A 12,511-nucleotide genomic window follows, 5' to 3' on the forward strand; every position below is an offset into this window, starting at 1 on the left:
CTCTCTCCTGTGTTTAGTTCCAGGTTGATCTGGTCCAGTCTGTGTTAATATCCTCTCTCTCTCCTGTGTTTAGTTCCAGGTGGATCTGGTCCAGTCTGTGTTAATATCCTCTCTCTCTCTCTCCTGTGTTTAGTTCCAGGTGGATCTGGTCCAGTCTGTGTTAATATCCTCTCTCTCTCTCTCCTGTGTTTAGTTCCAGGTGGATCTGGTCCAGTCTGTGTTAATATCCTCTCTCTCTCTCCTGTGTTTAGTTCCAGTTGGATCTGGTCCAGTCTGTGTTAATATCCTCTCTCTCCTGTGTTTAGTTCCAGGTGGATCTGTTCCAGTCTGTGTTAATATCCTCTCTCTCTCTCCTGTGTTTAGTTCCAGGTGGATCTGGTCCAGTCTGTGTTAATATCCTCTCTCTCTCCTGTGTTTAGTTCCAGGTGGATCTGGTCCAGTCTGTGTTAATATCCTCTCTCTCTCCTGTGTTTAGTTCCAGGTGGATCTGGTCCAGTCTGTGTTAATATCCTCTCTCTCTCCTGTGTTTAGTTCCAGGTGGATCTGGTCACGTCTGTGTTAATATCCTCTCTCTCTCTCTCCTGTGTTTAGTTCCAGGTGGATCTGGTCCAGTCTGTGTTAATATCCTCTCTCTCCTGTGTTTAGTTCCAGGTGGATCTGGTCCAGTCTGTGTTAATATCCTCTCTCTCTCCTGTGTTTAGTTCCAAGTGGATCTGGTCCAGTCTGTGTTAATATCCTCTCTCTCTCTCTCTCTCCTGTGTTTAGTTCCAGGTGGATCTGGTCCAGTCTGTGTTAATATCCTCTCTCTCCTGTGTTTAGTTCCAGGTGGATCTGGTCCAGTCTGTGTTAATATCCTCTCTCTCTCCTGTGTTTAGTTCCAGGTGGATCTGTTCCAGTCTTTGTTAATATCCTCTCTCTCTCTCCTGTGTTTAGTTCCAGGTGGATCTGGTCCAGTCTGTGTTAATATCCTCTCTCTCTCCTGTGTTTAGTTCCAGGTGGATCTGGTCCAGTCTGTGTTAATATCCTCTCTCTCTCCTGTGTTTAGTTCCAGGTGGATCTGGTCCAGTCTGTGTTAATATCCTCTCTCTCTCCTGTGTTTAGTTCCAGGTGGATCTGGTCCAGTCTGTGTTAATATCCCCTCTCTCTCCTGTGTTTAGTTCCAGGTGGATCTGGTCCAGTCTGTGTTAATATCCTCTCTCTCTCCTGTGTTTAGTTCCAGGTGGATCTGGTCCAGTCTGTGTTAATATCCTCTCTCTCTCCTGTGTTTAGTTCCAGGTGGATCTGGTCCAGTCTGTGTTAATATCCTCTCTCTCTCTCTCCTGTGTTTAGTTCCAGGTGGATCTGGTCCAGTCTGTGTTAATATCCTCTCTCTCCTGTGTTTAGTTCCAGGTGGATCTGGTCCAGTCTGTGTTAATATCCTCTCTCTCTCCTGTGTTTAGTTCCAGGTGGATCTGGTCCAGTCTGTGTTAATATCCTCTCTCTCTCTCTCCTGTGTTTAGTTCCAGGTGGATCTGGTCCAGTCTGTGTTAATATCCTCTCTCTCCTGTGTTTAGTTCCAGGTGGATCTGGTCCAGTCTGTGTTAATATCCTCTCTCTCTCCTGTGTTTAGTTCCAGGTGGATCTGGTCCAGTCTGTGTTAATATCCTTTCTCTCTCCTGTGTTTAGTTCCAGGTGGATCTGGTCCAGTCTGTGTTAATATCCTCTCTCTCTCCTGTGTTTAGTTCCAGGTAGATCTGGTCCAGTCTGTGTTAATATCCCCTCTCTCTCTCCTGTGTTTAGTTCCAGGTGGATCTGGTCCAGTCTGTGTTAATATCCTCTCTCTCCTGTGTTTAGTTCCAGGTGGATCTGGTCCAGTCTGTGTTAATATCCTCTCTCTCTCTCCTGTGTTTAGTTCCAGGTGGATCTGGTCCAGTCTGTGTTAATATCCTCTCTCTCTCTCTCCTGTGTTTAGTTCCAGGTGGATCTGGTCCAGTCTGTGTTAATATCCTCTCTCTCTCTCCTGTGTTTAGTTCCAGGTGGATCTGTTCCAGTCTGTGTTAATATCCTCTCTCTCTCTCCTGTGTTTAGTTCCAGGTGGATCTGGTCCAGTCTGTGTTAACATCCTCTCTCTCCTGTGTTTAGTTCCAGGTGGATCTGGTCCAGTCTGTGTTAATATCCTCTCTCTCTCCTGTGTTTAGTTCCAGGTGGATCTGGTCCAGTCTGTGTTAATATCCTCTCTCTCTCCTGTGTTTAGTTCCAGGTGGATCTGGTCCAGTCTGTGTTAATATCCTCTCTCTCTCCTTTGTTTAGTTCCAGGTGGATCTGGTCCAGTCTGTGCTAATATCCTCTCTCTCTCCTGTGTTTAGTTCCAGGTGGATCTGGTCCAGTCTGTGTTAATATCCTCTCTCTCTCCTGTGTTTAGTTCCAGGTGGATCTGGTCCAGTCTGTGTTAATATCCTCTCTCTCTCCTGTGTTTAGTTCCAGGTGGATCTGGTCCAGTCTGTGTTAATATCCTCTCTCTCTCTCTCCTGTGTTTAGTTCCAGGTGGATCTGGTCCAGTCTGTGTTAATATTCTCTCTCCCTCTCTCCTGTGTTTAGTTCCAGGTGGATCAGGTCCAGTCTGTGTTAATATCCCCTCTCTCTCTCCTGTGTTTAGTTCCAGGTGGATCTGGTCCAGTCTGTGTTAATATCCTCTCTCTCTCTCCTGTGTTTAGTTCCAGGTGGATCTGGTTCAGTCTGTGTTAATATCCTCTCTCTCTCTCCTGTGTTTAGTTCCAGGTGGACCTGGTCCAGTCTGTGTTAACTTCTCTCGGGTATGTGGGACGGTAGCGTTTCACGGTAGCGTGAAACTGCCAAATTCAAAACAACCATAATTTAAATTCCTCAAACATACAAGTATGTTACACCATTTTAAAGGTACACTTGTTGTAAATCCAACCACAGTGTCCGATTTCAAAAAGGTTTTACGACGAAAGCACACCAAACGATTATGTTAGGTATGAGCCAAGTCACAGAAAAAGACAGCCATTTTTTCCAGCCAAAGAGAGGAGTAGCAAAAAGCAGAAATAGAGATCAAATTTATCACTAACCTTTGATGATCTTCATCAGATGACACTCATAGGACTTCAAGTTACACAATACATGTATACATGTATGTTTTGTTCGGTAAAGTTAATATTTATATCCAAAAATCTGATTTTAGGCGGGACGCTACTGTCTCACTTGGCAGAAAGCCTGAGAAAATGCAGAGCGCCAAATTCAAATTAATTACTATGAAAATTACTATAAAAATCTAACTTTCATTAACTTCTCTGGGATAGGTGGGTTGCGTCCCAACTGGCCAAAATCCAGAAAAAATGCCAAATTCAAATATATTACTATAAAAATCAATCTTTCATGAAATCACACATGAAAGACACCAACTTAAAGCTACACATACTGTGAATCCAGCCAACATGTCTGATTTCAAAAAGGATTTACGGGGAAAGCACACCAAACAATTATGTTAGCTCAGTACATAGCCACAGAAAAACACAGCCATTTTCCTAGCAAAGGATCGTAGTAACAAAAACCAGAAATACAGATAAAATTAATCACTAACCTTTGATGATCTTCATCAGATGACACTCATAGGACATCATGTTACACAATACAATTATGTTTTGTTCGATAATGTGCATATTTATATCCACAAATCTCGGTTTACCTTTGGCGCCATGTTCAGAAATGCCTCCAAAATATCCGGAGTAATTACAGAGAGCCATGTCAAATAACAGAAATACTCATCATAAACTTTGATGAAAGAGACATGTTTTACATATGATTAAAGATATGTTAAAAAAGTTTTTTACCACCTGGAAAAAAGTTTTTCACCATGCAATAATCTGATATGGCGATTTAACAACATTTCTCTGCCATGTTGGAGTCAACAGAATACGAAATTACATCATAAATATTCCCTTACCTTTGATTATCTTCATCAGAATGGTCAGAACTGTTCACAGTAGTGATGCTGGATGGGCGGGCAGGTGCAGGCAGCAATCAGTTGAAGAGCAGACCTTAGAAAGGCAGGGTAGAATAGATATAGGTTTAGTTAGATATAGGCATTTAGTTTTACATGTATTTAAGAGCAGTTGGGAAGGTTGCAGAAGGTCGAGTGGCATTGAAGCTCATCTGGAGGGTTGTTAACCTTTTATTGATGTCATAAAGTGAATGCACCAATTTGTAAGTCGCTCTGGATAAGAGCGTCTGCTAAATGACTTAAATGTAAATGTAAATGTATGGCTGCAGGCCATAAACACAATATAGCATTATATTAGCTTACCACAATAGCCAAACTCACAACCGCATTCATTCACCGCAAAGATAGCATTCGCAAAACCCAGCAATAAATATAAAATAAATCACTAACCTTGACCAACTTCATCAGATGACAGTCTTATAACATCATGTTACACAAAACTTTTATTTTTTGTTTGAAAATGTGCATATTTAGAGCTGAAAACCGTGGTTATACATTGTGAAAATGTAGCAACTTTTTCCCAGAATGTCCGGATATATTTCTGACACTCACCTAATCTGACCAAATAACTGATCATAAACTTTACTAAAAAATACATGTTGTATAGAAACATGACCGGAGAAATATTACTCCCTACACTAATGCTTGGAACAAGTGCGGGTCGGTGGCCACCGCGCGCCTGACGCAGCTGGAAAAGAGTTCCTACCTACAGGTTTTTTGGATTTATAGTGGCTGTGATTGGGCAATCGACACCATTCAAATCGTCATCATGTAAAGGCATCCAGGGGAAGACGTAAGCAGTGTCTGTATGCTCATAGCTATAACAGTGGCCTTTAAACTGACTCCAGATCAGGGGCCAAAATGTGTGAAATCTGACTCCATGTCAGGGAAATTGCTGTAGAATGAGTTCTGTTCCACTCATAGACAAAATTCCAACGCCTATAGAACTATAGACTGTTTTCTATCCAATAATAGTAATAATATGCATATTGTACGATCAAGAATTTAGTAGGAAGCCGTTTAAAAAATTACGCGATTTACATAAATAGTGACAACAGCACCCCCTAGCCTCAACAGGTTATTTTGGGCACGATTTTTTCCAAAGTGAAAATAGCGCCCCCCTATTGACAAGAAGTTTTAATAGTCTATTGACACATTCGTGCGTGAATCCTACTACAAAAATTCCCAATTTCGGCTGCTTTGCAATCCACAGCATCAGCCTATGTTGGCCTTCCACATCTGGGTGGAAAGTGTGTCTCAGCTACAAACTAATATGACCCCGCTATGGAAAGGGGAGACTCTCACAAACACAATGGTGCTCTACGACTCCCACAAGTCTCGTGTGACTCATCTGAGGGTAACCCATACAAATGAATAGAAGTGTGGAGATATATATAGATGATAAATCTTCATCTGAAGGTAACACATACAAATGAATAGAAGTCTGGAGATATATATAGATGTTAAATCTTCATCTGAAGGTAACACATACAAATGAATGGAAGTATGGACAGGAACAGCATCATAACCGGGACATACAACAATTCATGCTGAAGCAGGGAACAGAGCTGGAAAACAGACAGATATAGGGGAGGTAATGACACAGGTGATTGAGTCCAGGTGAGCCCAATAATCGTTGATGCTAATGAAGAGGGAAGCAGCGTAATGATGGTGGCAGGAGTGCGTTGTGCTGGGCAGCCTGGCACCCGCAAGTGCCAGAGAGGGTGAGCGGGAGCAGACGTGACAACTATACACGTTTCTAATTTTGAAAGACAGTGGTTTCATTTCAAGCCAAAGTGTACTGTTAACCTTTCACGAGTATCTACCCCGGGCCCGGAATCACCCCCCACCCCCCCCACACTGAGTAGCATAGCCTAGCATAGCGTCACAATTAAATAGTAGCATCTAAATATCATTAAATCACAAGTCCAAGACACCTAATGAAAGATACAGATCTTGTGAATAAAGCCACCATTTCAGATTTTTAAAATGTTTTACAGGGAAGACAAAATATGTAAATCTATTAGCTAACCACGTTATCAAAGGACACCACTTTTCTAACTCCATCAGTATCTTACTCCATCAGGTGCTATCACCAATTCGGCTAAACTAAGATATTTATAGCCCCTAACCAACAAAAAAACTCATCAGATGACAGTCTGATAACATATTTATGGTATGGGATAGGTTTTGTTAGAAAAAAGTGCATATTTCAGGTAGATGGCATAGGTTACAATTGCACCCACCGTCACAAATGGAATAGAAAAACTACTTAGAGCAACGTGTTTACCTACTTACTAATCATCAAACATTTCGTAAAAATACACAGCATACACTAATCGAAAGACACAGATCCTGTGAATACAGACAATATTTCAGATTTTCTAAGTGTCTTACAGCGAAAACACAATAAATCGTTATATTAGCATAGCACATAGCACATAGCAGCCCAGCATTGATTCTAGCCAAAGTGAGCGATAAAAGTCAACATCGCCAAAATATATTAATTTTTTCACTAACCTTCTCAGAATTCTTCCGATGACACTCCTGTAACATCATATTACACAATCCATATAGAGTTTGATCGAAAATGTTTATATTTAGCCACCAAAATCATGGTTAGACAATGTGAAATGTAGCTCAGCTGGTCAGAAAATGTCCTTGCGCCACTTAGACAGTGATCTACTCTTATACATAAATACTCATAAACGTGACTAAAAAATATAGGGTGGACAGGGATTGATAGACAATTTAATTCTTAATACAATTGCGGAATTACATTTTTTAAATTATCCTTACTTTTCAATACAGTTTGCGCCAAGCGAAGCTACGTCAAAAAACATGGCGTCCTAAGCCACTAACATTTTTCGACAGAAACACGATTTATCATAATAAAAATGTCCTACTTTGAGCTGTTCTTCCATCAGTATCTTGGGCAAAGGATCCTTTCTTGGGAGTAATCGTCTTTTGGTGGAAAGCTGTCCTCTTGCCATGTGGAAATGCCAACTGCGTTCAGGATGAACTGAAAAGCGTGCCCAGCTATTCACAGCGTTTCAAAAATAAATGTCCCAAAATCGCACTAAACGGATATAAATTGCTATAAAACGCTTTAAATTAACTACCTTATGATGTTTTTAACTCCTATAACGAGTCTTAACATGACCGGAGAAAGATTACTCCCAACACTAATGCTTGGAACAGGTGCGGGTCGGTGTCCTCCACGCGCATAACGCAGCTCCAAAAGACTTACTAGCTACAGGGTTTTTTAATTTATAGTGCCTGTGAACGCGCAATCGACCCCATTCAAATCGTCATCACGTAAAGGCATCCAGTGGAAGACGTAAGCAGTGTCCGTATACTCATAGCAATAACAGTGGCCTTTTAACTGACTCCAGATCAGGGGCCAACATTTCTGAAATATGACTCCATGTCAGGGAAATTGCTGTAGAATGGGTTCTGTTCCACTTAGAGACAAAATTTCAACTCCTATAGAAACTATAGACTGTTTTCTATCCAATAATAATAATAATATGCATATTGTACGATCAAGAATTTTGTGGGAAGCCGTTTCAAAAATTACACGATTAGCATAAATAGTGACAACAGCGCCCCCAGCCTCAACAGGTTAACACAGTGTCCAAAGAAGGGCCAGAAGTATACAGAATGGTGTCGTCTGACTAGAGGTGGATCAGAGAATCACCAGCAGCAAGAGCGACATCATTGATGTATACAGAGAAGAGAGTTGGCTCAAGAATTGAACCCTTTTGCACCCCAATAGAGACTGCCAGAGGTCCGGACAACAGGCCCTCTGATTTGACACACTGAACTCTATCAGAGAAGTAGTTGGTGAACCAGGCGAGGCAATAATTTGAGAAACCAAGGCTGTTGAGTCTACCGATGAGGATGTGGTGATTGACAGAGTCGAAAGCCTTGTCCATGTCAATGAATACGGCTGCACAGTATTGTTTCTTATCAATGGCGGTTATGATATAATTTAGGACCTTGAGCGTGGCTGAGGTGCACCCATGACCAGCTCTGAAACCAGATTGCATAGCGGAGAAGGTACGGTGGGATTAGAGATGGTCGGTGATCTGTTTGTTCACTTGGCTTTCGAAGACCTTAGAAAGACAGGGTTGGATAGATTTAGGTTTGTATCAGTTTGGGTCAAGAGTTTCCCCCCTTTGAAGAGGGGGATGACCGCAGCTGCTTTCCAATCTTTGTGAATCTCAGACGACACAAAAGAGAGGTTGAACAGGCTAGTAATAGGGGTTGCAACAATTTCGGCAGATCATTTTAGAAAGAAAGGGTCCAGATTGTCTAGCCCGGCTGATTTGTCCTGATGGGTCCAGTTTTGCAGCTCTTTCAGAACATCAGCTGACTGGATTTGGTAGAAGAAAGAAAAATGGGGAAGGTTTGGGCGAGTTGCTGTGGGGGCTGCAGTGCTGTTTTCTATTGTAGTGGATTCATCAGAGGTGACAGTGTTTCCTAGCCTCAGTGCAGTGTGCAGCTGGGAGGAGGTGCTCTTATTCTCCATGGACTTTACAGTGTCCCAGAACTTTTTGGTGAGGAAGGCACTTTTAAAGAACAGCCAGGCATCCTCTACTGATGGGATGAGGTCAATATCCTTCCAGGATACAGAAGTGTTTTAGGGAGCGTTTGACAGTGATGAGGGGTGCTCGTTTGACCGCAGACTCATTACGGATGCAGGCAATGAGGCAGTGATCGCTGAGATCTTGATTGAAAACAGCAGAGGTGTATTTGTAGGGCAAGTTCGTTAGGATTATATCTATGAAATCATCAACATCTATTGATCACATCTTTACTAATGCTGCAGAAATGTACAGTGTCCCAGAACTGTTTTGAGTTTGTGTTGCAGGAAGCAAATTTCTGCTTGAAAAAGCTAGCCTTGGCTTTTCTAACTGCCTGTGTATATTGGTTTCTAACTTCCCTGAAAAGTGACATATCACGGGGGCTGTTCGATGCTAATGCAGAACGCCACAGGAAGTTTTTGTGTTGGATAAGGGCAGTCAGGTCTGGAGAGAAACAAGGGCAATTGAAAGATTAGTGGAATCTGTGTGAGTAGCTGGACAGGTAGGATGACTGACAGTGAAGGTGAACAGGTGACAGAGGAATGGATGAGACTGAGGCAGGAATTCCTTTAACCATAAATTGGTATATTTACTGAGTAGTCTGTGCTGCAAAACAAAGGAAACAAAATAACATGTATCCGATCAAATTCATAATCACAAAAGATCATATCATAACAATCATTCATGATTAACATAATTAGGGAATTCAACAATCCATATCATTAAGAAGTCAATAGTAATCATCCATGAGTCATTTAGGCTCATAACTATTTATCATTAATCATGAAACAGACAGGGAATGGTAATTCAATCTATAATCCCCATTAGTTTGACATCAAAGTCGATCAGTTAGCAAACAATGACGTTTCTCATTGTTTCTCATTTCACCCTTTCAATTGTCTTCATGTGTACATGTAATGAATTTAATTACATCTTAACCATATTGATTGCATAATTGGCCTATGATGAACCGTATGGCCGCGATCATTGACAATTCACATTACACCATATGTTTGAGGCGTGCGCTCCAAGCCCCGCTCCACGGTAATAACTATAAACAATAACTGATGGCCCACTCTCCCGATCGCAACAGATAGTTCAGATGAAAGGTAACAGAGTCGGTGGACTTACGTGGATTCATGGACGCACAGAACTTCTGGAGCAGACGGAGTTAAGGAAGAGAAAGCAGCGAGATCAGGCGATGGCGTTTTCCTCCTTTTATGGGGATGAGATCTGTCGGTCATTGCCACCTGACCTAATTAAAGCTCCCCTGGCCCAGCTGAGTAAGTGGCCATGAATTAAAGGATTATTCCACCAACTCCATGGGCCTTTTCTACAGCCACCCTGGAAATTTGTTAAATTCCACACTCCTCAAAAAGGCTCATTGCTCCCCGTCCTCTGTCATCTCAGGGAGAGGAATTAGTCGAGCAACTGGCCGGATATATGTCCGGTTCTCTACCTAGATCTCCACTGATCTAACGCGACCATCGGTCCCAGGCATGGTCTTAGTGATATGTCCCACCGGCCAGGAGGCTCGGGGCAGGTGAGGGTCCACCATCATTACTACTTGGCCAGTTTCCAGGCTGTCCATTTCTCTCCGCCATTTCCCTCTGTGCTGTAGGCTTGGTAGGTAATCCCGAATGAATCTAGCCCAGAAATGGTCAGCCAAGATCTGGCTGTGTCGACACCGGCGTCTGCCAACGATGGTTGGTATCAGCATACATGGCTTGAGGAAGTGACCCATCTCTGCGTCCCATCAAGAGCATATTCGATGTAACCGGATCGGGATCAGCGATGTCTGCAGAGAGATATCCCAAGGGTTTGGAGTTCAATATCCCTTCCACCTCTTTCAGGACAGTCCGCAAGACAATTTCAGTGACAGTTTGGTCCCCCAGGACGACTCGTAAGGCCATCTTTACAGATTTGATCTCTCGCTCCCATGGTCCTCCAAAATGAGTAGCTCCTGGAGGGTTAAATTTGAATAAGATTTGTTGGTCCATTAGCTGATCCTGGAGGCTGGGTTCCATGGCCTGGAAAGCTTCCTCCAACCTGGCTTCTCCTGCCTTGAAGTTTGTGCCTCTATCAGCCAGGATCTCGTAGGGTTTCCCCCGTCGGGAGATAAACTGCCGTAGGGCCATGAGGAAGGCTTCAGTATCCAAACTCTCCAGTAGGTCCAGGTGGACACACCTAGTTGTCAAACACTTGAATAGAATGCCCCAGCGCTTTTCCACTCGATGACCTAGCTTGATCGTCAAGGGGCCAAAGCAATATACTCCTGTTGACCAGAAGGGTGGTTTGAGGAGGCGCAGGGGGTAAATCTGCCATTTTGGGCACAGTGGCTCCGGCCAGCCATCTCTGACATTCTACGCAGGCGTATTGGTGCTTACGAATGGCTCCTCGTCCTCCAAGTATCCAGTACTTCCGCCTCATCTCCCCATAGACCCTCTCTGGCCCTGGGTGGAGAAGCTTTTCATCATAACTCTTGATGAGGAGCCTGGTAATAGGGTGTCTGGAGTCAAGGATAATTGGGTGGATCGGGGTCCAAAACTCGGGGTCCTCAGTCCGACTGATCACTTCAAGGATTTGATCATATTCTGGGGCGAGAGAGAGAAGACGGCTCTCCTTAGCAACTTCCCTACCAGCTTTCAGAGCTTTTAGCTCCTCAGGGAGCTGGAGGAGTAGTGTCTCTGCCGCAAGGGAGGTGGGTATAGAAGCCACCCCATCTGAGGTCTGCTTTGTGGCGGCGATCAGATCCGGCAGTGTTTGGGACTGTGCAAGGTCAGGGAGAGCTGTTGTTGGTTCCATAGAGATTCTGTAGCATTGGGCGGACTTCGTTAAAATCTTGTTAACTTCACTAGGGTAGGGGGCAGCATTCGGAATTTTGGATGAAATGCATGCCCAAATTAAACTGCCTGCTTCTCGGGCCCAGAAGATATGATATGCATATAACTGGTAGATTTAGATAGAAAACACTCTAAAGTTGCCACAACTGTTAAAATAGTGTCTGTGAGTATAACATAACTGATTTGGCAGACAAAAACCTGAGAAAAATCCATTCAGGAAGTAATTCTTTTTTGGTTTTGTAGTTTTCGATTACATTACAGTATCCATTAATTAACTTAAGACTCAAATTGCAGTTTCTATGCCTTCCACTAGATGTCAACAGTCTTTAGAAATGGTTTCAGTCTTGTATTCTGAAAAATGAGGAAGTAAGAGCAGTCTGAATGAGTGGGCCCTAAAGTGTCACAGAGCTTTTTCATGTGCGCGAACGAGAGTGCGTTTCTTATTTACCTTTTGAATTGACGACGTTATTATCCGGTTGAAATATTATTGATTATTTAGGCTAAAAACAACCTGAGGTTTGAATATAAACATCGTTTGACATGTTTCTATGAACTTTACGGATACAATTTGGATTTTTTTGTCTTCCTGTTTTTACAAAGGTTTAAAGATGAACTTCTTGTGAATCGAACCACGGTGTCAGATTTAAAAAAAATGTTTTACAGCGAAAGCATACTTTAGGATTATTTGAGAACAAAGCCCACGAGACAAAACATTACAAACAGTAGCCAGCCAAGTAGAACAGTTACACATGTCAGAAGTAGAGATAAAATGAATCCCTTACCTTTGATGATCTTAATATGGTTGCACTCAGCAGACATTAATTTACTCAATAAATGTTCATTTTGTTTGATAAAGTCTCTATATATCCCCCAAAAAACGTTTTGTTCTTCAGTAATCCACAGGCTCAAACGCAGTCAAATAAGTTTTGTTTTCTGAATTTTTATAATGAGTATTTCTGTATTTGAATTTGGCGCCCAGCAGTTTCACTGGCTGTTGAAGAGGTGGGAAGCTACCATCTCACGTTCCCAAGAGAGGTTAAACTAACTGCACTGTCCAATTTACAGTAGCTATTCCAGTG

The sequence above is a fragment of the Salvelinus fontinalis genome, unplaced genomic scaffold (assembly GCF_029448725.1).
Source record: "Salvelinus fontinalis isolate EN_2023a unplaced genomic scaffold, ASM2944872v1 scaffold_0029, whole genome shotgun sequence".
NCBI classification, from domain to species: domain Eukaryota; kingdom Metazoa; phylum Chordata; class Actinopteri; order Salmoniformes; family Salmonidae; genus Salvelinus; species Salvelinus fontinalis.